General features: G+C 36.5%; 1 protein-coding gene across 6 annotated transcripts in view; it reads left to right on the forward strand.

Moving 5' to 3' along the window:
* Positions 1 to 27,440, forward strand: part of MYRIP (myosin VIIA and Rab interacting protein) — a 208,773-nt gene that overhangs the window by 58,073 nt on the left and 123,260 nt on the right. The window lies entirely within an intron of this gene.

Here is a 27,440-nt window from a genome sequence, read left to right on the forward strand (position 1 = left end):
CTCTCTCTCCCTCTCTCTTTGGGGCTTCCCTTCAGTCGAGGCTGATGGCTGAAAGCAGCCCTCTTTACCCACGACCCTTGCAATAAAACCATGTGTTTCTAGTATATCTCAGGTCTGCAGAGTTTCTTCTCCCTGCCATCCACGGATGCCCCTACAAGAGTTGTCTCCGTATCTCTTTGACTTTAGTATGTATTTAGTCTTCAACTGCATTAGCATCTGCATATTCTAGTCTTTGGTCTGTGCAGCCTTTTACGCATCCCTGAGAATTTCTGATAGCCAGGTAAAATTGGGATGCAGGGTCAGAAGACAAGTGGAGGCCAGAAGAGAAGAAGTGCCTTGTCAGATGTTGCAGAGGAGCTTTCCATAGTGCAGGTCGCTACCTCTGGTGGCCAGGCCTTAGTTCAAGCTCTCAGCCTGCCTTTCCTCTGCATAATCATCCTGAAACAACTGTTTCCAGGGTAATATTTTCCACTTTGTAGAACAGAATGCAAAGTATGCGGCTGAGAGATGTGTTATGATAATGATGGTGCTGTCCTTATACTTCAGAAGTATAAATAATAAATTCTTTCAGTAATTGGTTGAAACAGGCCAGAAAGTATGGGTTTTTTCTGCCTCTTTAAATGTGTGTATGTGTGCAGAGAAGTCGCAGCACATCATTTGTGGAAGTAGCCTGTTTTGCCTGCCTCTGTTTCAGATCTATTTTTATGTACTGCTTTCATTTCAAGGTCCTGAATAGCACTACTTGTTTGTGAAATTGTGCATATCCTGAGTCTTAAATTTCTAGTGTATCTAAATTTGTACCCTCCTAATGAAAGTGTCACAAATAAGCATCCTTTAGAGACCTGGCACATTATGGATGTAAAAGCAGATAGAGCCAAGCTTAGAATGTAAAAATTCATGATACAGTGCTCGATGCTTTTATACCAAAGAAAGAAACCATAAAAACCCCACCATAAAAGCTAACTTTCCTTTGGATTTTTGGTGCATAATACTTTTTCCCTTTATATTATCGTATAAATTTTTTAACCTAGCTGTCATGATAGTGGAGTAATTGGTATTTTGAAAATTAATATTTAATGTTTCGATTTTTTCTGTCCAAATTTATTTGTTAAGTGTGAAACTTAAAAAGGAATCAAGATTATTAAAGCTGAAAAAATTTCAGAATTGTTTCATTTTAGACCTGTGTTTAGCTTCAGATATCTTTTTTTGTTTGTTTGTTTCTGTTTTTGTTTTTTTCCTAGATGAATAGTTGTTCTTGTTTTCAGACTTCTGTAAGTCTGAAATGTCAGCATTGTCTGGGTCAACCCACATGTAACTGTCCAAAATATTCACAGTAATATTGGTAGGGAGGAGAAGAATCAAAATTTGGAAGTTATTACAAAGGAAAGTGTTATCAGGGATTTAGTTTAACTGAGATCAGTTTCTACAATGGTCATAATGGGGATAGATATTACTCTTGTACTGCAGCTTTCCCTGACCTGCCTTGGAACCACATTGGAATGGGAGGGTTGTGTACCATCAACTTGATATAGAGGAGGAACAACAAAATGCAAGTATGAAGTGAAGGTAAGGTGGATCCACTGGTTTTAATAAAGGGGAGTGAATATTTCTTATTGTTTTGCAACATATCCTGGTATATAGGTGTATTTAGTGAGAGTCTTTATGGTGTATCCCCTGTCTCCTCAGAGGTGTGTGGTACAGGAGAAAAAGTGAGCAAATGAATTTGGTAAGGCCAAAATGGACAGAATTTCCTAAAAGACAAAGGCATCTGGAAGTTTGGCTTTTGTAAAGGTGTGTTCCTTAAGGTTGAAAATATTTTAGACTGAAGTGCAGTGGTGAGTTCCCTGGGTGGTAGGATGGTTCAGGACTGTGAATGGTGAGGTCCTCCATCCTTCCTCAGCATCTTTCCTGTGCGCTGCTGAGGAGGAAGAGGGAGTGAGCCCAGTATGTTTTTGGTAAGGTCCATGTGCAGTTCTTTTTTGCTTTATTTCTTGTCTTGTTTCTGCCCTGTGCACCCCTATGTGATTTAGGGCGACGCAGACATGGAACTAGCATGGAATTACTTTGGGACAGCTTTATATATTCCTCCTCTCCTTCCCAAGATTTTTGAACCACTCCTAAGATTCCTGTTACAGAAAAGTAGCTTTTCATTATTCCTGGGTACACACTGTACTCAGAGCTATCTAGCATCAATATACATTATTCAGATTCTATACAATGGCAAGCAACCAGCAATGTACGTAATCATAAGATCAAAGAGACTTGCAAAACAGCAGAAAAGAGGCTGTTTCCTCATTAAATTTAGAGATAAGGACATAGAAGTTGAAATAAACTTTTTTCATTAGAGAAGAAAATTAATGCCTGTAAAGGATCCCAACTGCCTAATACTGCCAGGCATTAAAGTGCTCGCAGGGCTTGTGCTCTGTGCACCTATTTCCTTCATAATGCGCCTTCCGTGGGGAAGATAATCTCTGAGAGAAGGGGACAATGTGACCCAGAAACAAGGCAGCTCTGGGAGAACTCGAGAACATTTTGAGTGAGCCCTGTGACCAAATGGTCATGTGAGTCTTGGCAAGTTAATTCTCTTTGTTTTTTTTCAGTGCTTTGCCTAAGCAGGCAGGGCAGGCAAGGCCAGTTACCAGTACAGTTGAAATCTCTTACTGTACATATGCAGAGTGCCTCACTGTATTGCTCACTGTAAAAGGCCTCAGTGGCAGAGAGAGCACATGTTGTGGGCTGTGCAAAACAGAGTTTCAAACAGACCCTTCTGGGCAGATGATGGTGTGACACAGTTTTGTGAATAAGAAAATCAACTCTTACTAAGGTTTTTAATACTTAGAACTTCAGTTTCATAACTTTGATCTTTTGTCCCAAATGACAAAAGTTTGTGGTGACTGACTGTACTGGAGGGAGGCAATAGGATAACATGCTGGTTAACTAAACAAATGTAAAGAATGTGCAGTATTTTCCATGATTAAAGATTCTAGTTCTGTTCTCCCAGGTAAAATTTTCAGATGTCTGTTTTTTGATAACTGAAGAGAATGGATTGCAGTTAAGCAATCTTAAAAAATACACGTTATGTACCAATAGGTGAGCACTCTTGAATATATCTAATTACGTTTCTACAGCTTTTTTCCCTGAGTTTGTAATTTTAATAACCTTTAATAACCTAACCTGAATTGTTAGGTATTTCAGGTGTTTCCTACTGAAAGAAGCAAAACTTTTCTTAATGGCAAATGTGGAAATAAAACTGTAGTTCTAGAACAGGCTTTTTTGACATCCGAATTGATTCTTGTGTAATCTGGGATGTGTACATTACTCTGACTCTGTTTTTCTCTTTTGTGGGACACCCAGCACTATCGATGGATATTTTGGAAATATTCAGAGAGGTATCTCCCAAGATGAGCAGATTTTACGTTGGATTAGGAAAACAGTTTAAAGTAAATCACATGCAGAAATTTGGACCCAGTCATATGCAAAAGTCCATTGACCAAAGTGTTTTCCCAATGGAAAGTGTTGCATCCTCCAAATTAGCTCTCTTCCACCGTTATTAAAAATATCAGAACTCAGAGCTAAGTTTTCATTCCATGCTATGCTGTCCAAAAACAACAAAAAAGGTGAGATCTAATCTTAATCTAAACTGTACAATAATTTACTATTGACCATAATTGGAGGCCTCATTTTCTCTGCAAAGTAAATATTTTAAAATATGGAACATCCCATATTCAGATGATCCTATCTGCCTTGTTTAGATGACATTTGCATGAAGTTCAGCACACTTTCAGTAGTTTTTAACTGCTAATGACAGTGGTAAGGTTTCAAAGTTTTTTGTGGGGCATAAAGTATGAGCATCTAGTGTAGTAATTGGTATGCTAACTCTATGATCTTCATTGGTTAGCAAAGGAGGTTAATAATTCAAGCTGCCAAGTTCTATTACTATTGATGCAAGGGATGGGACAATTCTGTGAAAAAATCAAAGCTGCTTTGTATATAGGTGCCAGTGAGTTGTATTCCATGTTCAAGTGTTGGGCATTCGTCCTGGTTTACATGTTTGTACATAATGCACTCAAAAGGCTGAATACCCTTGAGTGTTCAGTGAGGAAGCACAACACAGCAACAATACCTTATTTTGGTTTCACAAAGCACTACTGCAAAGCAAGTCAATGCAGTACCAGCCTTTACATATTGATAGAATGTGGTGGAGCAAAAAGAATATAAAAACCCTTACTAAACACAACAAAAGATATGGATTTTTTGCTATTTATCTTTGCTATTTATATTTTAGCAAATTTTGCTCTGTTGCATTTGATCAAAAATCATTTTAATTGCATTTTTTATTTTACAATTAATTCCACCTCTGTATGTGTTTGCTTTAAGGTTGTTTTAGGTTCTGTCTTGCCTCTGGTGTAGTTTTCCATCTCCATGAGATGTGGCTGAGTGGGGTATCCGTCTTACTCAGGAAGGTTACAATCTGTGTCACTCTGGCCTTGAAGAACCCGGGAAACCTTTATTGTTTATCCCCTTAATGGTCTGATTTCAAAGCTGGAGTCTGAGGTTAATAACGTGATGTAGTTGAAGCCCAAATGTATTCAGGAAGGACTTTCTGAAGACGAATCTGTGACCTCTTTAACCCTGAAAAAAGGAACAGCTCCTTTGCAAGAGAGGGTCTCTTGTGCACATGTGGAAGACACAGGCATCAGAAAAATTGATCTAGGCACACTGTGGGAGCCCTGTGGGAGCAGGGCTAAATATCCTGCACTGAGGCAACTCAGCTTTCCCACCTCTGTAGGTATTGCCCTGAGCACTGCCCCAGCTGGGCCTCTTTTCTTGTTCTTGCCCATTCTGGGTCTCTAAACTCTGTCTTGCTGTCTTACTTTATAATGTAGAAAAATGCCTACCCCCATAAAAAATGATTAAATGCCCTGTACCTCTCTGAGAGACATTCCAGTCTATAAACTTAATGGGATTGTCAGAAAAGCCTTACATTTTGTTATCAAATCAGATAAATTTCCGTGCTTCCATATTTTCATAAATGTTTGATCTCACTGAATGTGTGATTATATAAGTAGAATATTTTGAAAGGTCCTTTAAATAAGGAATAGCTGAAGTTTTTTTTTTCTATAGGAGATTTATATTTCTTGCCCAAATGCTGCAAATTTTTACTTGCTTGTGTAGAAGTGGAAAAACTCTGCTTTTCAGCCCTAAATAGCCAGACTACAAGGGGTTAGAACATATTCTTATTTAAAGAAGATACCTTTAATAGAAGTATCTTTTTTTTTTTTTTCCCCCCAAGAAAAAAAACAAAAAAACAATGCCAGTGTATGCTTGTGAGATATTTAATGAAAGAATACCATGAAACTGTGTCTGGGAAATTATTGCAAGCCCTAAGGCTTATTTCTATATGTTAAAAGTAAAGCAGATTTCCTTGAAAATTTATTATTGTGTCTTGGTGGTGGTGAGGAGACTATTCACAAAGTGACTGTTGAAAATAAAATGAGATTTCATTTTTTCTCTCCAAGCAATTTGAAATGAAAAAAGTTTGAAGCTCATCAGAAGTGCTTTGTGTAATGAAATTCAGGAGATTGTTTATTCCTGTATGGCAACAACAACATCCACGTATTCAGGGTTCATGGAACTGTATGTTTGTCTCATAAGGGCAAGAGCAGATTCATCATGTAAAGGGTTCCAAGGTCGTTCAGCAAATGACTGCAAGTTTAAGAGTTGCTAAAGCAATGTGTAATTTCAGAAGTAATTTTGTATATTTATGTATCTGGATGTTATGAGTAGTCTCTGCACTTTTGAGTGATTTGCTACAGCTTATACTATTTTAAAGATGATGAGAATGTCTGAATGCTTATCAAATGAGGGCATGCTGATTTTTTTCTTGTGTGGGGGGGTGTTTTTTCCTTACTGGCAGTCTTACTGTGATTACTCAATAGATACTGTATTTTTGTGATGGTATGCAGCCTAGACTTAGCACCTTGAGCAAAAATATATACTTTCAGCATGTGAAAACAACATAAGGTTCTTCTAAAGCAAACTAAAAAAAACCCAACCAGACAACAAAAATCTCCACAATAAGTTCCAATCTCTTTCACTATTTAAACAACAATATTTTACCCTATTCTATGGCATGGTATTTATTCTATTGTATTAAAATCAATTTTCATTTTGTTGGGGGCTGATGTGTGTATAAATCCATCCAGTGGAGAAAAATGCAGTTAATTATAATTACTGTTCTGTTTGCCTCTGTTGGCAGAACAGTCTGTGTCCACAGGGTATCACGTGTCCCCTCTATACAAAGTAGAACTATATATATTGTGTAATCCTGTTCACTCTCGTTGTGAAACAGGTGACTGCTGAGTGGATTTTATGGGTTTATCTCACTCCATTCTCTTAACAGGCAGTATCAAAAGATGCACTTGATATAGCTGGCCTGAAATGCTGAACATCATGTACCATGGAATTCTGGAGTAAAACAGAATTTTGAGTGTTTTTATAACTTGCATTGAAATTTTTATCTCTTTAGGTTTCTGATAAGATTTATTTTTCCCCCAAGCTTTCCTCTTTATACATGATAGCTGAAATTTTATAGGTACTTGTATGTGCTTTGAGTTTATCATGCCAGTGTATGCTGCAGATTGTTTCTTTTGTCAGTTTTGGATGAAAGCAGAAGAGGAGTATCTTGAAATAAGATTATTTTTCAGAATATATTTTAAATCATTCAGTGGCTTTCTAGTGTAGCCCTCTTCTGGTGTTCACTTAAAATGGTCTAAATTTCATACAGATATTTATTTTTGGAAGCTATGCAATACAAGTAAACTCTTCTGTATTGGAAAACTAGACAACTGAACGTAGTAAAACCTGCTAATTGCACTACTCTGCCCTACATATATATATAAACAATTGAAATATTTTGTTTCAGAAGAGGCGATAAATGAAGTAGGGAAATAATAATTCCTCTGTAAACTTTCAACATTTTTGGCTTACTTTGTAACTACAACTTAGTGAAATATTTGAGGTGTGTTCCAAGAAGTTTAGATCAGAATGAAAATGCATGAAAAAAAATTTCCATAATTGTGAGCTACTATGTCATATTCTCATTCTTAATTAGTCCTTTCAAGTTTTCTGACTCTCCAGAGAAATACTACTGAGTATTTGTAAAATTAATTAGGCCTTTATGATTTGACCTTTTTTATTGAAATTAATTTAACTGAAGCTGTCATGAGTAATTATAGGCGTAGATTTGTGAGAAGCAAAGCAGAAACTTTTTATCTTTGCACTTTATTGTTGAATGTTTTACCTCTGTCAAAAATTAAAGATACATGGGTTTGATTGACATTGTGTAGTAACTCCCTGTATGACAAGACTCAGGCAGCATGAAGACTATTAAAGCAAATTTTATTCAAACTCTGGAGATTAGAGAATGTGGAGAACATGAATTTTAAACAATCACGGACAGGGAGTCTTCATCTATCCAAAGGTTAAAACCTAATTCCAGTTTGGTGTGATAAAAGAGATTTTGTGAGACTTCTGCTCATTTTTGCATTGTCAGACTAGGGTGAAAGGAAGAATCCTTCTTGGGAAATTTCAGTGCAAGAAAAATAAGAGTAAGCTGAACTTGGTCAGCTACCTGAGGAAACATCTTCTAAAATAAAGTGTAAAAAGATTGTAACTTCCTATTGTAGATTTCCTCTATTTCTGATGCTATGCCGTTCTGTATTTTAATTATCTTAAAAAAGAATTTTCAGTTGCTTAATTGAGATGTTGAGTGAATGAGGTAACATAGGGTGGATACATCTTGATTGCTGCTTTGGATTAGTTAGAACACTACAGTCGTTCCTGAAAAATCTGATCCATTTGGAAAAGTAGGAACTCCAGGAGAGATCTTGAGTTATTATTCCTGACTATTTAAGATTGAAAGTAGCTGTGAGGACTCCATCTCTTTAAGATGAATACCACATCATTGACTTAGATTGTATTGTTTCAGTATTATCTGTTTTCACCTAGCATTCATTTCTACTGTGGATTTCAGTGCCTGATGGGTCATCTTACTCACTTTGTTAACCCTTAACTGCTTTCTATTTACAGGAAAGCTTTTGCATATTAAGTAGAGTACTTTTTTGACCTCCTCTCATACAGTTCTTTCTTGTGGTTTCAGCCTGGGTGAAATTGCTTCAGAATAATCCTATTTGTGTGATTTACTCAGGAAATGTTTTCACTGTGTGCTCAAAAGATGATCAAATGAGTGAGTCACTGAGGTGCATAGTACAAAACGTAAAGCAATATCTTTGGAGTACATAAAAATAGGATAAAGGCTAATTTAACAGTTGGGATGGTAGAATAGCAGAGGTAAAGAATTTTAGTTACGGAAAGATTTGTTACATTTCAAAAAACTTTCTGTAGTTCATTTTGTAAAAAGTATGATGTTAATTTTTAATAGACTGTCTCATGTCCTTGCATGTCTTCCTTTGTAAAGATAAGTCCTGTTAAGCTGATGGATGTGTTTAATGTGTACACTTGAGTCAAAGAGGTTAAATTGTCCTAATTCCAACCTCATTAAATGTTTATCATGTACTACTAGCCCTTGGACAGACAAGAAGTAGATTAAATATGTTGTGCATTTTCTTTTCTATTGCGGGCTTTAGAACTTGGAGTGGGGGAGGAGATGGCGGCTTTGTAAAGTTTGTGTGTTATGGATCTGATTGTTACACTTACAGAAAGCAGATACTTTCTTTCCCCTGTATTTCAACTTAATTCATTGTATCTCCTATGGCATATCATGCAAGCTACTACTTACAGATTATTAGATAGAAAGCTTGTTTTGGCAGATGCTTGGTAAGGTGTGAAAGGCAGTGGCGTGAGCTCCTGAGAAAAGGATGAACAATCCCTGACTGTCACATGAGCAGAAGGAAGGTCAAAGTCTATTAAATTAGAAAACACAAACACATGTGTTCTTCCCACGTCCTCATTTGACCATTTTTGTCGTATGGTGAAAGTGGCAGGAGCTCTTTCAGTAAGTGTACAGCACCCACAGCTGTTAGCCTGAATGCTTATTGAACAGCAGCTCTGCCATGCAAAGAAACCTCAATTAGACAGGTGAAATAAATGCAGTGTGCACCCAAGAATGAGTCTGAAATACCTCAGAGGTCCTGCAGACTAGCACAGCCAAGCTGACATGTACTGCAAGAGACCAAATGAGTCTTCGAATAAGAGAGGGAATAAACAGCTGGTGTTAGGAGATGAATTAATGTGTTTAAATTGACGTGAAGGTTCACGTTGAGAAGCACTGTTATGCACTGAGGGTAGTGAGACTTTTTAGTGCTTACCTGCAAAGACTGCAAGTTCTCCATTTCTAGCAGTGTTTTGGAATAAAGAAATATTCACTAGGAGCTGTATAGATGTAAGTGAATCAGCCTTGGGCAGGGGGGAGATATGAAATGTTCTAAATGTTCTCACGAAGAGCCTTCTGTGCCCAATTTGCTGTAATTCAGCTTGTATAACCTAGGGTGACTGGCTGCCTGACACACACTTCCTCAAAAAGCATAAATTTTTGTCTCAGTGTGTCAGGTGAAGGACCAAGACAGACAGCTGCCTTGATCTGCTTCTGTTACTCAAAGTACTTCTAGTCAGCTGCCCTTTAGTAGAACAAAAGACAGGAGGTAGGACACTGAGGATAAATGAGAAAATTTATATTCAAAAGTTGTTTAAAATTCTGTGTTTTGAATTTTGAGTATAAACAGTCTTGCAAATAAATAAAATAAAATAAAATAAAAAAAAAAAAAAAAAAAAAAAAAAAAAAAAAAAGAGAGGAGACAGGGGGTGAAGGAATACAGGTGAATACAAAGTGCCCAGATACTGTATGGCCATATTACTTGGGGACAAAAGCATCAAATTTTGACCTACATGCTTTTTATTGTTAATAGTTAATATACTTCTGTCCATCAGACAAAAAAAAGCTTAGAGTTTGGCTTAATGAAATACAAAGATCTAGAAATACTTAATGAAACATTTAATTTAGTCTCTTTTGTATCAAATTATTTTTTCAGTCTTAATACATTTGCATCAACCAATGCTGCAAGTAATTGCAGCCAAAGCTCCAAATGGTAGAAAAGTGTCTTGATACTGAAAAATAGTTGGATGAAGTTCTAAGGTATCCTGCACCAAAAGAGTGGCAATGTTTTCTCACCTAACTACTGTGAGAAACAGAACCATGCCGTGGTCTTTAACCAGTGAAGTACAACCAGTATTTCATTGTGTTCTTAAATACACTGGTGAGATGAAAACTGTGGTCATATCATGATACAACTTCACAATATCACTGATAACTAGGCATGGAGTCTTAGTAATCTGTGGACTGTTCTTTCCCAGGCAATTAATCCTTTTAGTCCAGGCCAAGAGCAGATGATAGTTGCTGACAACTGCTCTCTATGTGAACTTACAGCATGAACTTACCCCTTGAGTATCTCCACTGTATCACAGTACAGACTTCTTTGAACTTTCAGAATTGTTCTGAAATTGCTGCTTTATATTTGAAAAAAAAACCCAATAAAATTCTCCAATGGCCCAAATCCCCATCATGCTCACTTGCTAGAATTTCATTTCTTTAATATGTTCTAATGTATCACCATTGCATATGTAAGGAGTTGGAGGAAAGCTTTTTTTTTTTTTTTTTTTTTTTTTTTTTTTTTTTTTTTTTTTTTTTTTAATCAAGAGTGACAATTCTGTTGAGGAAAGCTAGAAAAGTTCACCCTCATGGTCTAATGGACTTTATCTAGATATTGGGTTAGCCTGTACTCTGACCCTTCTTAGGACTGAATGTCTAGAAGCAGCCAGGGTGGTCTTTTTCTTAGGAAGAAAAAGGCATGACTTTGATTCTGCTATGAACTTCTTTCCCCCCTGGAGTTTAATAAACTCAGGATTTTTAGTTGATGAGACATATGGAGATATTAAGTCTTGGCATCTGAACAACTATTTTTTTCCAGTACAGTAGAGCTTTCATTCTTTCTTTTAATAAAACAGTGCCAATAACAAGCTGAGTTATTTTATGCACATTGTTCTTGATGCTGAGTATGTTTTCTTTTCTCACCACATTTTTTGTCTTACATTTTTAAGAATATTGGAATGATGCAACTAATAATGTTACTGTGTATGAGAATAAAAGTGTATAATGAAATAAATATGAAATCTATGAGAATGTGATCGCTTGTTCTATCTGATTACTAAATTCTCTCATAAAACCAACATAAATTCAGTGTTAAGGCGCCTTGACTGGGTTGCTTTATTGTACTGAGCAAAAGAGAACATTACAAAACAGAGACGAAATAACATTAATTTTTTAAGTATGTTTTGTGAGTCTGGCTGTGTGTTTCAGTGAGTTTTAGACACAGTGTTTGCCAGGATTTTACAGTATTTCACATTTTATTTGTCTAAAGAAATACAGAATTTACCTATCGTATCCATAAGAAAGAACAAAATGAGGATTGACCCAATTTCCTCAAACTGATACGCATGCAAAACATAAGATTGCTAATATTAGTTTAAATCGCAATAGATACTTCTATTACAGTTATACTAAGGCTTTGCCTGGGATTGCATTAATCACAGGGTTCAAAGGGCTGTAAGAGACAGGCTGTGTGTACTTTCTTGCTGGACATTGATGCCCCTGGATCTTGAATGTTTTCTGACTGTGCTTTTTGAAAGGAGAACACTCTGCTTGTTTACTCTTGGTACAGCAAAGGTGATAGTTCATGGTTCAGGGCACACTTTAAGGAGACTCGATCACACATGCAGTGATTTGGAGATGTCCTCTGTGAAACTCTTGATCCCAAAAGCAAATGCCCAAAACCTGCTCTGCTTCCTTAGAGCTGAGTTGTTGAATTGTTGGGGGTTTTTGCTGCAGAATTGGCTGAGTTTTTATTTTATGGGCCGTAACACCAATATTAAGTGGCTTAGGTGAATAACTGCAGCTTTTCTGTCTTATTGGAAGTGGAAATCAAAACAAGATGGAATCAGGAAAACTGCAGCTTCACTGCAGTCACATCAGCTCAGGTACAGCTGCCCAATGGTATAGCTAACTCAGGTATCTCTGTTTGCAAAGTAGCAGAAATTGTCTGAAATTTAGAGTCAGTGCACCAATGCATTTATAGGCACCACTTTTTGGGGGATCTTTACTTCTCTGCATGTGTGGATGGTACTGGCCACTCTCTTAAAGTCAACTGGAACAGCTCCTCATTGTAGTGTTGATGAATGTGAAGCAAGGTGTCCAGCTTCTGCCTGTCAGCATAGTGTCTTCAGTGTCCTTGAGAGGGGTTAGATAATAGCAGGTAAGGGGAGCTGTAGCTGTCGTAGCAAGGCGTAACCCAAGGCTTAACAGTCCTTATAATGCCTGGCATGAAGCCTGGCTTCAGCCAACCATGTTTTCACTGCTGGGAAATGAGAAGAGTTGTAACTTCCTTGAAATGGACACATTTCCACTTACTATCCGAATAATTAAGGACAAAGATGTCATACAAGCATTTAATATAAATTCCTCCCCATAGGAGAATTTTTCATATTTATTGAGTAAGTCTGTATTTATGAAAAATGACAGTCATAAACTTGAAGTTTCTATTTTTGAAAGTTTTGGCAGCAGTGTGCTGCATGTAACTGCACTTACTCATCTGGCCAGCATCCATGCAAAGGGCAAGAATGTTTCACTGCTTTTTCCTAGGAGTTAGGTTTTGTTAGTGTATGCATCCTTCTAAAATGTACTGCTACTGAAATATACTCCTATCAACCGTGCACCTCACTTCTACTCAGCCAAAGCTTGTAGTGCCATCTACTTGATACACTGACAGATCCTAAATTTAGGAGCTAAAGCAGGCTCCAGTCAAAAGTGAGACAGAGAAAGATTGCTGGGATTAGGATCTTGATATGTTCATTGCTGGTTTGCATTCTGGGCTGTGCGCCTTGCATTTGATGGCTTCACATTTGGCAGGTGACATTTTTAGGAGCAGTTAACATCAGGTTGAAGAACTGTGCCTTGTAATCCAGCCTGGAGCTTTGGGAGAAGGTGGCAAGACTGTGTGAAAGACATGTCATGTGCTGCTACTCTGACTTCTGCTCTGTGCAGCTCTCTCCTCTAACATTGTTACTTCAGTGTGACCCTATAGAAGCAAATGAAACAGGATTATTTTCAAATTCCCAACACAGCTTTTCCCTTTACTAAATATATTACAATCAGTTGACATGACTCTTTGTGCCAGTTGGTTCACATGAGCAAAAGTTAACTTCAGTGTGATTCATTTGAATCATCCTAATTTTATGTTATTGAAAAAAAAATTGAAGATCAAGCAAAACAACCCACAAGAACTTCACAATTTTTTTTCCTTTCTGCATGAAGCATTTTATCCATCTTATGTCACAATAGTTTCAAACATGTAGTTATGGTTATAAATGTAGTGGTATTATCCCACCCAAGAATCATGAATGCTGCCAGGACACTGCACTTGGGCAGTCTCAAGATGTTTCCCAGAGAGCTGGACAGCCAATTTGTGCTCTGCTTTTTTCACAAGCAGATTGTAACTAAGTTTTTTCAAAGGTGTTTAAAGCCTGCTTATTGGGGTAGGAGTTGTGGGTGGATTTTACTGGTTTAATTTTGAGCTTAAAAAAACTTGACTGTCCTATAGAGCGTATAAGTGGTATCTGGGTTAATTTTGTATGTGTTATGTTACTGGTTATTTAAAGCAGGCAACTTTAAGTTAAAGAAACTTACTTTCATCTTTGAACAGTTATGTGAGTTATAAACTAGTTTGGAGCTCAAAGATCACAAATTGTGCTTTTCTGAGTACCTTAATGCTGAAGTATTTGAATGTTTTTGTGATTCTTGAAAGGGAAGAAAGGGCAGTCTTTCTTTTTTCTCCATTGATAATTGATTTGTTTACAAAAGAGAGTCTTACTCAAGGAAAGCTGAGTAAAAGTCTGACCAATGCATCAAAATAGCTGAGCTACTGTGAGACTGTAGGAAATGACCTTGTAAATTTTGCCACTTGATTTAGTAAGGATTAGTACAGCATTGCTCCTCATGTCAATACAGAAGATCCAAGCTCAAGCTCGCTGTCATCTCCTGTTGCTGGATGCACTTCTTCTCAGACACAAGAATATTGCATGTTCGAAAATCAAAAAAAAAAGTCCACAAGAAGTTGTGTCACACTTTGATTTGGTCTATGTAGTGCTTTAGTGGTTTTTTTAGACAGGTTCTCACTGGGACACAGACAATGGTGGTGAGAGTCAGCTATTTATGCAAGACATCAAAACAGCAAGACCTGCTGGGGAGCATCTTTCCCTTCTCTTCTAGTGAGATGTGTCAGGAGCTGAGTGGGAGGGTCTGTGTCTCAGTGGGTCTCTTGTGCTTTTTCTGACTGGGATGGGGACCTTCACTTGCCTAAAGGACATCTCAAGAACTTCAGAGTGGGATTTTACATGACTGATGCTCTTCTTCTTACTTTGATATTCATGTTTTTCAGGCATAGAGCTTCGTTGCAAAGGAGTAGGGCAGAAGGGCATGGTAACAAATCTCTGGTACTTGCCACAGCCTGGAAATGTAGATTTGGGAAATGTTTTCTCTGCTTCAGGGACAGTAGGTGGAGCTGTTTATTACACACTTGAAACCTGCTCCTTCAAAAAATTAGAAACTCAGAAATGTCGTTGAGAAGCAGTTTTCATTTGTACTGATGGAGTAATGTTATCTTTGCACTTGTTTGATTACCTTAGGGGTCTGAGATGCTAGTTCTTTAAAGATCTATCAATTTAGAAAGAAGAGTAAACTGGTGTTTTAAAAATAATCCAGCTTCTTGAATGCTGTTTTATCTGTCGAGTCTTTCTTCTGCTATTAATGCAATTCTCCATACTGATCAAATGGAGCAGTTGTGTCCTGCTGTGCTGCACTTGGCTCTTCCAGTTTTGTCTTCTTTTTGTAAGACTACACAGATGTTTGCAATTGAAATGCTTATATTTTTAATACGATTTATTTTATATGGTTATGTAACAGTGGTAGAGTTGATAATGTACTTTTTTCCCCCTTTTTTGCTTAACCATTATAAAATATTTTTAAATATACTCCTTTGAAAGACCAACATTCTTCTCTACACCTCCATTTCGCAAAAGTGATGTAAGTTGGTTTTTCCTGCACAGAACAAAGAGAGATCCAGTACAAGTATCAGCAAAGTGACTTTTGAATAGATTCATTTGCATACAGGGGTTCAGTATGATTTACATGAGATGGAAGAGCTTAGGCTCAGAAAGGATGGGTGTGCTTGTATTTTACCCTAGCTTTTCCATTCTTTGAATGAGGATCAGGTAGATCCAAAGAGATAATCCTGTTACTGAGGCTGGTCCATGAGTTTTCTTTGAGAACTTGCATCACTTGCAAAAGTCCCTGACTCCTCCTCCTCTCTGTGTTGAGCTGCTGTGCTCCTGGCTGGGCTGCTGGAGATGTTCTACAAGAGCTTTCTCAATCCCTTCAGGTGATGAAATCAAAGTGTTTGGCTTAAGGGAAACTGACATTGTACTGAATTTACATCCATACCTTTTTGTTGCCTGTTTGCAAACCTAAAGAGCAAAGTTACTGAACTAATAATAGATACTCTTCTGTTTTCTTTTGCTAATGAAAGCTAATAAATGGTAATTGTGGTTTCTTTTGCCAATCTGTACTTAATAATAACCTTTGGTATAAATGAACTTCTTTCATATAATAGCCTTCTTTCCAGTGTTGGCAGGTTGAGAAAATTAAAGTAAGCATATAATTTAATTTTCTGCAGCAGGTAATGTAGCAGAACATTATGGTATGCAATCAAGATTACCACCAAAGTATTACTTGCAGTCTTTATTTTCTTAGTGTTGCACTGGACATCAGTTAATCAAGTTTATTGGTGAAATAATTATGTTTACTGGAGAAATAATAAAAAAATAACAGCAGTATGTAATTTGCAGAACTCCTGGGTTCTCTTGTTTGGTTAACTGTATACTCGGTAAAACTATTCTTGGAAACCAGAGGGATCTGCTTTTACAGTATTACATAACTACCAGCTGAAGTCAGGAATCTGAAACTTAAAAAAAACTAGCAGCAAGAACAGCTCAGCATCTCATTTTAAACCCGAAGTACCTAATGGCTTCTAAAACGAATTACTCAGTAATGAAAAAATAGCAGTGCATCATCCGCTATTGCTATTATTCATCTTATCATCAGCTCTGGAAGACTTCAGGATATTCCATGAGTAGAGGATTGTATCTTATTCCAGTCATTTGAAAGCTCTTGCGTAGGTGACGGTGTCTTTCTGTAAGCCAGTGATAGTAGATTACTCATTTCTGAAATACTTTTGGCATTTTTGTGGAATGTGATTATTTTCGTAAAAAAAATTATTTTCTGCAGACATATCCCCTTTGATTTTGAAAATCTGAGCAAAACATTTGGCCACAATTTTGACAGTTTATACTTTATGAGGAAAACAAATTGAGCTGCTTTGTGGAGAAAGCTTTGGAAAACGTAATTAGACCCAAACCAACTAAGTCATGTTTTCTGAATTTGCAGAAAAGCTGGAATGATGCTTTAGAGGTGTAAATTAACTCATTTGTATTGATTCAGATGGCAGTAAGGATGCTCTTCATGTTAACTATCTTTCTGGTCATCAAAATGTTTAGGGGAAGAGAAGTAGCAGTCTATTACTAGGACTTGAAAGGAAAATTAAATTTCTTTGTGGAATGACTAGCAATTCAGTTTTGATTACTTCCTTTGGTTTTCTGTAACATGGGTGACTGAACTTGCCAGTGAATTAGTACAGTTAAAGTGCTTTTTAAAGATGGGGAAGTAATTAATAAAAATCATAACAAAGAAGCCCCAGAATTTTATGCAGAGATTTCAAGAGGAATTTTCTGGAGAGTTTCTGAGTGGGTCTGCTATCTGAAGAGGAGGATGAAAAAGGAGCCATACAGGAAGATAAATTCAGTTAATGACTGCAAAAGAAATTGTTTTGCATTGGCTTTTTTTTTTTTTTTTTTTTTTTTTTTTTTTTTTTTTTTTTTTTTTTTTACCAGAAGAGTTTAGAAGAGTTTTCACATCAGTCTCTCACTGTGTGAGGGCTGCCTTAATTGGAAGTGTCAAGAGTAAGTTTTAGACTAAATCAGTAAAGAAAAATTAGTCTCCACAACCAGATGGCAATTGCTCACAGGTTCTACAGGAACTCAAAAATTAAATGGCTGAGCTGCAATATGAAAATTGTCTCCTAAATTGTTCTTGATACCAGGAAAATTAATGGATTTGATATGTGATGCTGGTTTCCAAAAGAGGATGCAGGAATGGACAAGCTGCACACCAGGAGGGCTGACTTCTGTACTCAAAGAATAATGAAGTTGGTTAAGAAAATAGTCATACTCAAACCAGGAATACTGAGGAGGAATCCACCTAATTTTGGAGGTAAAGTCACTCCTTGCAAGTCAAGCAGACGGCCTTGAAGAGTCTGACAAATGTGAGTTATGGTGACCAAGTTGTTATACTGCACTTGGATTTAAAAGGTTTTCAGTAAGTTCACTCAATGGAAGCTCTTGAGGAAAGGAAGCTGTTGAGCAGTATGAGGTAATATATTTCATGGATTGAATACTGATTTTTAAAAATCAGTATTCAGCCTGAAAAATATGACTAAATGATCACTTTTCTTAGTATTACATTATTACAGGATTTCCTTTAAACAGTGTAAGAATAGATAATGAAGTTAGCAAATATGCTGAGAAAAGTTGCACAGAGACTTCTGATCCTTAGTGACTGGGCAGCAAAGCAGCATGTGAGAGTGTTGATATGTTGGATTTTTTTATACACATATCTGTACAAACACACTGCTGTTTCCATATGTAATGGATTTTCTTAGTTTTAAGAAAGGCAACAAACATGCCTACCAACCTTAAGGCCTTCTCTTGTAATATAAATGTTTTGGTAAGGAGAACACAATCCATCATAGAAAAAGTGTTAATGATCATCTTAATGTGCAGTGCTTGAAAAATTTGGACCCAGTTTGTGATTCATATTGTTGTTGTTACTTTTGGGAAGGTAATTTCAGCCATTTGGGAAGACTGTTAAAGCATTTTTATTCTGCTTCTCTATTCAAATATTGATAGCCATTTTTGCTTACTAAAGGTTGAAAAGATTTGTGACTGAGTCACAAATAGATGTGTAGAAAATTATTTATTTAGGCCTACACAGAGCCAGAAAATTAATCTACTGTAGCTTAAAGTAACTTCTGTAAATGGTTTCTATTGTAATATTTTCTTCTATAGAAGCTTAAATGTGCATGGGAAAAATATATCTCCTATGTTTGAGGAAGATAAAATTTTCTTAGGCATGCCTGGATAATTCGAACAAACGAATACGTGATGAGGTAGTTCATGGTTGAGAAGATAACCTCACCACCATTTCTAGCAAAACATTTTGGTTTGGAGTTCAGCTAATTTTCTACATGTAGACTGCAGTGTTTCGTGTATGTTTTGGTTATTCTGAATGTTATTTAAATGCCATTGTTTTGTTAACATAATGAAAAATAAGTTTTAGCTATTTATTATGTTAGACCTTAATTAATAGGATGCGAAATTTTAATAGATTTGGAATCATCTTACTGTATGTTTTCAATTTTTAATGTCACTATCTCTAGCAACAAAGAATAAATTAAGATGCATTCGTTATGTATATCTCCTATAGCACTTTTGACTTGCAGGTATGATGGTGCCCTACAGAGAAGTTGGGCAAATGTTGTCATCTCCGTTTAGCAAACGAAGCAAGAGGATTGTATTATTAAGGAATTGTGTCAAATTTCAATTAATCCATTAGTGTTTGTCTAAACATCTAAAAAAAAGTAGCCATAACATTCATAGTTTATATCAAACTCCAGGTGTCAGAGTTAAATTTTTAGTTTTGAACGTTTTTGTTATTTGCTCTGCCTAACTCCATAGCGTTAATTGTTTCAATTTCCAGAAAACGTTCGGGAAAAAAATTACCATTAAAACAAAAATCAAGAAAAAGTCATGATGTTATCAGGAGGTTAGAAGTAAAGAAGTGTTATAGACTAGGAACTGCAACTAAATTAAGGAGTAGGAACAAACTGAATTTTCAGCTTTGGTTATAGGCATGTGGGGCTTTATATTAAGGTCTTTTGTTCATTAACTTACTAAACAATGATTTAGAAATGAAGGACAAAGTGTTCAGAAGCAACAGAAGGATTTCGGTTAGGTGAAGTCAAAGGTGTCTCCAACGACATAGGTAATGGTTTATTTCAAGCTCTGACTGGATTGGGATTTTTTGGGGTTTCTTTTTAATTTTTTCCCTCTTTTTTTTTTCTTTTTTTTTCTCTTTTACCCTTTTAACAAATGCTGGGCAATGCCACCTGGATAGGGGAACCTAGCCAGATGTACTGTACTGAGTTTGAAAACTCATGGGAAATAGGTAGGAAGATGCCTCATCAAAAACTGTACCTGTGCAAGGTAGGCACAGGAGGATGTAAAAATTATTAATGTAGTGCTGATGCTCTCGTAATTCCACTGGCAATCGGAAGGTGCCTTCTTGCCTAAAATAGTCATTGCTTCTGATCAGGACAGAAACTAATAGATAGTAATGAGGGCTTTCATTAGCAGCTTTCTTATTAAAAAATACATGAGAGTTTGCCTTACAGAAGGGAAAAAAAGGACACAATGAAAGTACAGGAGATACTACATGGTATAATATTAAGAGTTCTTGTAGTTCCTTATGATAACACGTACCATCATCAACTTTACACTACATAAATCCAATTATTTTTGCATGGTTAGGCCAAGGGAAATAATTTTTCAAGTAATAATGAGGTTTAGATTTAACTGGAGGGAAGACAAAAAAAAACCCCAAACTTTCTTTGTTCAAAAAACTCCTGCCCGTCCCAAGTATTACATGGACCATAGTCCATCATGGAATTTACTTCCCATAGTAAAGTCAGTCACTGCACAACTGTTAGTAACTAAACTGAAATATGGAGAGGAGAAAAAGAAGGAACAATACAAAGAATAGACAGGGAGGTGCCCTGATCCACGAGAGGGAGGTACGTGTAAGCTTCAGTGTCTGTTAAAGACAGCCCAGGATGCAGCCTTGACAAACTATTGTAATGCTGATTGCAGGTTTTGATTATGTGCTTTTCAAAAGAAAAAAAAAAGGGTGAAATTTAATTCAGAGACTGAGTTTTTAAGTGAAGGCTGAATGAAAAAGCTGTTGAGATAAATTACTAGCTGTTGTTTAAACATTTCATTGAAAATACATTTTAAATACTCAATTTTAAGAAGTTATAAAGTCTCCCAAGCTTGATGTGTGTGAAAAATCCAAAATCTTAAAACGAGAGGGAGAAAATGATACTGCAACTGAGTAACAGCAACAAGAGCACAGTGTACAGCAAGTATTCTATACATCACCAGCTTTAGACAAATCAGTTTGGGCTGGCATGGAAAAATCATGGTTTATGCAGGAGCATATTGATTTTATACATATATATATATAAAGTAAGTTTCTGTGCTAGGGTACCTGATGTCTTTGCAATATGCCAATGAATTCTTTGGTCTCTGGCAGACAATTAACAATACCAGATGCTCAAGAGTCAATATAAAGAAATGCTCTCAGTGCTATAATATTCAGAAGACTGAATGAAAGCCTAAAGAGAGGCAGATGATTTTTAATTAAACTCAGGTTGAGAATTTTGCTGAAGAAGATCACCAGAAATCTGAAAAGAAGACTAAATTAACAATATTGGAGAATCTGGAACTATTTTTTTTCTAAAAAACCCACGAGATAGTTTTTTGCTTTTACTTAAGCAAAATGTGGCATAATCAGTTTTAAAATTCATATTGGTGAAAAAAGTAACAGAAATAGTATGTGGTTAGCAGTATTTGTGTAAATAAACATTTTGGTTATGAATGGTGAACTTTCCAGAGGGCAGTACTGTAATGACACCTTCATAGTTCCTTTTCTTGTATCAACATTTGGAAGTGTGAAATGCAGGGAGAGTTGTTATTGCACAGTTAGGCCTGGAGTTACATGAGGTAAATGTTTCTGGCCACACATCTCCAAAGTGACATTGATGCTCTCAGAAATGCATCAGTTGCCATGACTTCCTTTCTGGATGTGCCAGCACAAAGCCTCTCATGAGAACAGGTGTGTGAGTGTAGTTACTGTTTTCATGTATTATGGGATGGATTGCTGTGTTAGCAGAAGGTAGAAAAGCAGGAGGAGCAGAGGTGAAGGGTGAAGTTGTTCCTCCGTGCAGTGTTAGAGCATGTGTGCTGTTAGCTGATGACCTACAAACATACAGGCTGTTAAAGGGAAGAAGTAAAAGAAACTACGAAAAAAATGTTAAGAATAAAGTTTTGGTGCTCCAGGAAGACAATCTTAAGTAAAATGTTGAATCCTGAACAGCTTATTTTAATACGAGCACATGTCCAAACGAGAAAGATTCTCCCTGTGTGGAAGAGGAATATTTTCACTGACTTGAAGGGAACTTAGCTTGAGTTACTGAATTATATAATTGCCCTTAAGGATCCACTTTCAATGGCTTGATGAAATAGTACATATCAGATAATTGGCACTGCAATGCCAGAAATGTCTTAGAAATACCCAGCCTGCTAATTAAAATCAGTGCCATTGCTCTTACCGTTTTTTTACCTCCAAGCAGCAGATCCTGTTATGCTATCTGATGTAGTGTCTAATATTAAGATACTGAAGTAGGTGAATTTTGTGTCACTCATACTAGGTCACATACATTCATACCAAAATGTTGTGGGTTGTGCTAAACAACTTTTATTATGCTCTGATTTTATTGAAGGGCAAACTCCCTGTTAATCTCTGATGTGAGAATCATGGTCCTAATAAAATTTAGGTGTCATGTTTTTGTTTTTATTTTTATTAGGTTGTTACGGGTTTGAGGCTTTCTTAGTAGTGTTAACCAGGAAGTCAAAATGACCCACTTGTGCTTCCTTGACTAGAACATTAAACCTCCTTAGATGAAATACTTGCATGCTCTCGAAGAGTTTGGTTGGGATTTTGGTTGTTATAATTGCATAAACACAAATGTAACAGGCATATAATACATATTTTAAAATGTTTCTCCAATTTATGTAGCTTACTTTCCTCTTGCATCTCTGTTTCTTTGATCTTTTACAAACTTGCCTTTATGTTCTCCTGATTAAATAATAAATCTGGCAATTTCTACCCTCTCGTAAACAAATATTTTATTGTTAAGGGTTTTGAAGAAGTTGGAGTCACTGGAGGTTTTTGAGAAGATTGTTGGAGGAACTTCTCAGCTGCACAGAGTAGAGGCAGTTTATATAGTTTACTTCATCACAGCATGGATATTTGTAGTATAACTGTAAGATAGAAAAAAAAAGGGCAAATATTCTGGTACACTGTGTTGAATATAACCCATTTTAATGGAGTTCGAGAAGAGCTGATACTGTACCAGTTAGCAGTAGAGAGTAAAATCTCTGTTTGATCAATGCTTTTGTATCTTTAAATTTTGAGATATGCAAACAGAGAAGAAGAGAGGAAGAAATTTAAGGGATTTGATTTTCAAGAAAGGCTAAGACTTCCCTGAAAAACAAGGTCCAGTGAAACACTTGTCATTCTAAATCCCATAACTGAGGAACCAAACATCTGATCTTTACCATCCTATTTTTTCTGCAGTTTTTCTGACTTTTCTGCAGTACATGAATGGTATGATCTAATATTCACATATATCTGTACCGACAGGCTGAAAACATTCAGAATGCAATTTAGAAAAAGATGTCCTGAGCACAGAGTGCAGATGACCAAATCTAATAATGACATTGGGTCTTTTTATTGCTTTGCATTGCTTGGTTCATGCTCTGGGATTTAGCTGGGCACTGTACAGCCAAAAATCTCTGAAACTGCTGCTAACTTTTTTATAGCATCACTTTAATTATTTATTTATTGTGTGTTATTTGAGCTTAGTCTGTTCTTTTTCTCACCATTGAGTGTAGCTGATGCTGATCTGTCCCCTGTGAAGCCTTTGAACTGATATTTTTGCCAAGTTAGAAATTCAGGGTTTTCAGTGTGCTGGGGAGCTTAAATATTTGTAGAGTGGTTTCAGTACTTCTTGGGCATAGATTGTGGTGGCACTGTTCAGAATTGAACTGAACTGTAGTCAAGGGAATCTTTGTAACCCCAGTGTTTCTTGCAAGGAGGAAATATTTCAGACGCTATAGTTTTCTCCATAATTGATTATGTGTGTTAGAGCCAGTGCATACTTTGCCTGTATAGCAGAAAGAGAAATGCTTTAATTCCTTGCTGATTTTAAATAATAGTTTTCATAAATCAGATGCTCTTCTCAATTCTGCTTCTCATTTTTGAAGTAAGACTTTGCTTTGATTTATAAAATATTGATTGTACTCAGAGCTTTTGTTTTATCTGCTTTTGTAGTTACACAGATATAACCAGCATACTGAATTCCTCTAAAGCTTTTTTTTTTCCCTCAAGGGGAGAGTCCTTGATTATAAGTATTGATGCATTCCAATTTGTGTTTCAGAGCTCTCAAAAATGCTATGTATAATTAGACTTTTGCTGTAGGAATTAATTTGTGCAATTATTTTTCTCAGGAAAAATAAGCACCTATCAATCAAGATTTTTTAGAAGAATTTTGTGTTTTGCTATAAGTTCAAAAATACTGCCTTTTTTATGTTGACTTACACATACTGCCACAGTGGCTGCAATTTGCACCTTTAGCCTACAATGGTGGTTTAAAACAACCTTGAAATATTTAGGAACAAAGCAGAGAACTCTCTGAAAAATCATATAGCCTTGTGTGTGAAGAAAACCATCATCTTGCTATCTCAGTATTTGCCTATATTTTTCTTACTCCTGAATGGATATAAGTGGCTGGTAAACTGCCAAGAACTAACTTAATTACATGCGTCTTCCACCCGTGCTTGTGGGGAGAACTACTTGCCTTTTGGTACTTTTGGTCCTCCTTTGACTTTCTATGACGTATTTTCTGAATTTAACTTGCACCTTTTCCAGGGTGTTCATACTTTATTCAGAAAATACATAAAAGCGACAAAGCTGTAAAAAGTATGGCATAGGGTAGAAGTGAGCAAACAGACAGAAAATAAATGGTGATTGCTTTGCTTTCTGTGGAAGGGAAAGGAATAGAAAAGCACCTCCATGGTCAGGAAATATTTATAGAAAACATAGTTATGCCTTTTCTAAGCAGTAAGGTTTTGGTTAAATGGGAATTTTAGAACTGTTTCGAAAGAGTTATCCAGTTGCATTTTTCTTACCCTCTAAGCATCAAGTTGGTCACTCCTCAGTCTTTTCACATATTTGCAACTAAATGTATAAAACTAAACTGAGGTCTTAATTTCTTAAAAAGAAATATTTATATTGTCAACATCAGAGTTTTTAATTTTTAGTTGTATAATTATGTAACTTCTAATTATATTGTTCTGGCTCCTACTGGAGAATCCTCTTCCACTTGCAATTTAATTAAATGCATTTTGATACTTGTTATAAATCAACCAATATTTCAGTTAGAGAGATGACTTGTGATGACTAAATCATGCAAGTTTTGAAGTCCTGAATTTATGGACGTGCCAGTGCTTTTATATTCTTGTTATTTTGAAAGATTTGTGTTTCGCAGTCATTCTTCTTTTGTTCCTTAAGAACAAATGTAGGATTTTGAGAACAAATTGTTAGTTTAAAAGCAGTAATTCTCCTTTTTGATGTATTTAATTTTAAATCACTTACAGTCACACATCAAAAGCAGATTTGGTCTGAAATTCAGGTGACAGTGCACCAGTGCAGAAGAGGGCTTTAGGAGGGGAGTATCTGCTGACAGTTCTCTGCCCACAGACTGTCACTCCAGCTGCTCAGTCCGGAAGGTAAATCCAAGCTACATGTACCTATGAGGAGAGCAGCTTGGTAGAGCTTTGGTTTTGTTTGAAGGCATAGTAAGGGAAGGAGGAATTAATTGAAGCACAGACATCTGCTAGGTAGCAGAAAAGTCTGCGAAAATGTGTTTGTGTTTTCTTGAGAGAATCCCTAGATTACCCTGTACCCGTTCTCTGCTGCTGAATAAAAACCTACAGTCTGACCATCCTCTGGTAGTATTTCAGGCCATAGCTACAAAGGTGTACCTTTTGTCTCCTTGTTCCATTACCCTGTCTGTCTTCCTGGACCACAGCGTTGATGAAATTCCTAGAGTGTCACCACTGTGAGCCATTGCAGTGCTATGGAGAATTAAATCAGTTCTGTTCAAAGGAACTTCAGACTAACTGGTGCAAATTAGAGTCCTATTGGGAATGCTTTATAAAGCTAAAATTTAAGTATATCAATCCAGAATATGTCTCAAAATGAAGTGGGTGTATGATACATTGAATTTCTAATGTTATTTCAAGGGAAATTTTCAAAAACTCCTGCACAAGTCTTCTGGCCCAGTGATTTCTTTTAAAAGAATATGAATTCCTAATCAGAAGCCACAGTTTTGGAGCAAGCCTACTCCTTCTCCTCACTTAGTACAGCATGGTGTACAGGCTGGTTTTGGTGTGCACAAGCTAGACTCCTTCTTGAAGTAACTAAGTCAATGTTTCTGAACCAATGAATTGTGCAGTCAAACAGATTCAGACTGTGTGCAGTGTGGGAATGTTTGATCCAGGGAATCATACTGTCTTCCCTGAAGCAAAGCTGAGGACCTACATGCTACGTAGGTGTAGGCTTTCAACATTGTCTAGTTCAGGCTGCTGGTCTGCTCTTGGCGCAAGTAGATCTCACAAATTCAGACACAGCCACAGGGTCTACGCCAAGTGTGCGAAACAAGTCTGGGGTCTGACTATGCCATAAAGTCCCCACTGGGGAGATGTCTTCCATCTGCTGTTTTTCAAGAGAGGAAATGCTCAAGGAGAGAAGAGAGGCATCAGATATGTGAATGGTACTGTCCACAGAAGAGCAGAATTATAGTATTTGAAATTCTTTTATTACAAATAAGTCAGAACAAAATGACATTTTTAAATTCAAAATGCATTGTTTTAAAAATGGTGAAAAACCATTCTGTCTTTTCGAAATGTGCACCACCTAATCTGAATTCTAATTGTGGATTAGGTGAATTTCCATTTTTTGAAAGTTTTTATGTTATTTCAGGGGTTTTTTCCATTCACCAAAAGCATCCCACTGAAGTATGTTTGCTGTACTTCAGATTGATAGATAGCTGATTGGGAAGATCAAGAGCACAAACAGGCCAAGAAGAGTAATGGAAATGGCAGCTTTATGAAGTCCCCCTTCCTCCATTTCCCTCTGAGGCAGTTCACTGGCCTTAGCTTTCCATGCCTGGGGTGAGGCATACTATCAAGGGCTACAGAAGATTTACTGGGATTCACAGAGCTGTAGGAGCATCTGCAGAAGAGGACTTTAATTTATCACCAGTTCCTTAATAGGCTATTTGTCTGGTAACCTGGCTTTCCTCTTCTCTAGCTAAATTGTCTTGTCAAGGACAATCCATAGTACTACATTTCCATGGGGATGGGTTATGGAGAGTATTAGGTAGGTGAGAATCCTGGTCTTCACTTGCAAGGGATATTAAATAGTGCAGTTTAGCTGTAAGTGTATGCATGGTCACACACATATGCTGAATAAAACTAAATAGTGGCACTTCTGGTTCACAGCTACAGAATAAAGGTGATTATTTTCTAAATAAATTCTGAATTATTAGGGGATTTTCTTTGGTTTTTTTGGGGTTGCTTACAGATTTCCTTTCAGTCCACTAGTGTATATTCTTTTATATGTTGAATTACCAGTATGTTGTTAAATTTGCAGAAACATTCCCATAATGAAAAGTTCTGGATCAAGTTAAGAACATCAACTGTAAGATAGCCAAAGTATTATGAAAATGTTAATGGAAGATTGTGTCTTTGTTAAATACAGGTGTTGCTATAGAAATAGTGTATGCCAATATTTTTTTAAAGGATTACCCAAAATATACGTGTTTCAATGAGATGGATTTGCTGTCTTTGTTTCTTGGACTTTTGCTGACATTTGTCTGGTTTGTAAGAAATAATATGATACTGCATTCAGAATATATTAATATTGTTGATATGAAACACACCAGGGTAATACATCATGTTAAATATAAAATACGTTCCATGAAAATGGATTCTTTTGTCTGCCAAAATACTTTTCTTGTGTAAAGTACAGGTGTGTGGTAATTTTAATCTTCTAAGTCTGTCTTTAAAACAAACAAACAAAACCTACATGGAAATTAAAAACAATTTCTGTAGTTAAGAAAATAATTGTTTATATGCTTTAATCTGCAAAAATATCAAGCTGCTATTTTTGACACATGCTGATTGTTTGGAATTGCAGGGCTTGCAGTCTTAAAGCTACTTGAATTGCAGTCTGTGTG

The sequence above is a fragment of the Sylvia atricapilla genome, chromosome 1 (genome assembly GCF_009819655.1).
Source record: "Sylvia atricapilla isolate bSylAtr1 chromosome 1, bSylAtr1.pri, whole genome shotgun sequence".
NCBI classification, from domain to species: Eukaryota; Metazoa; Chordata; class Aves; order Passeriformes; family Sylviidae; genus Sylvia; species Sylvia atricapilla.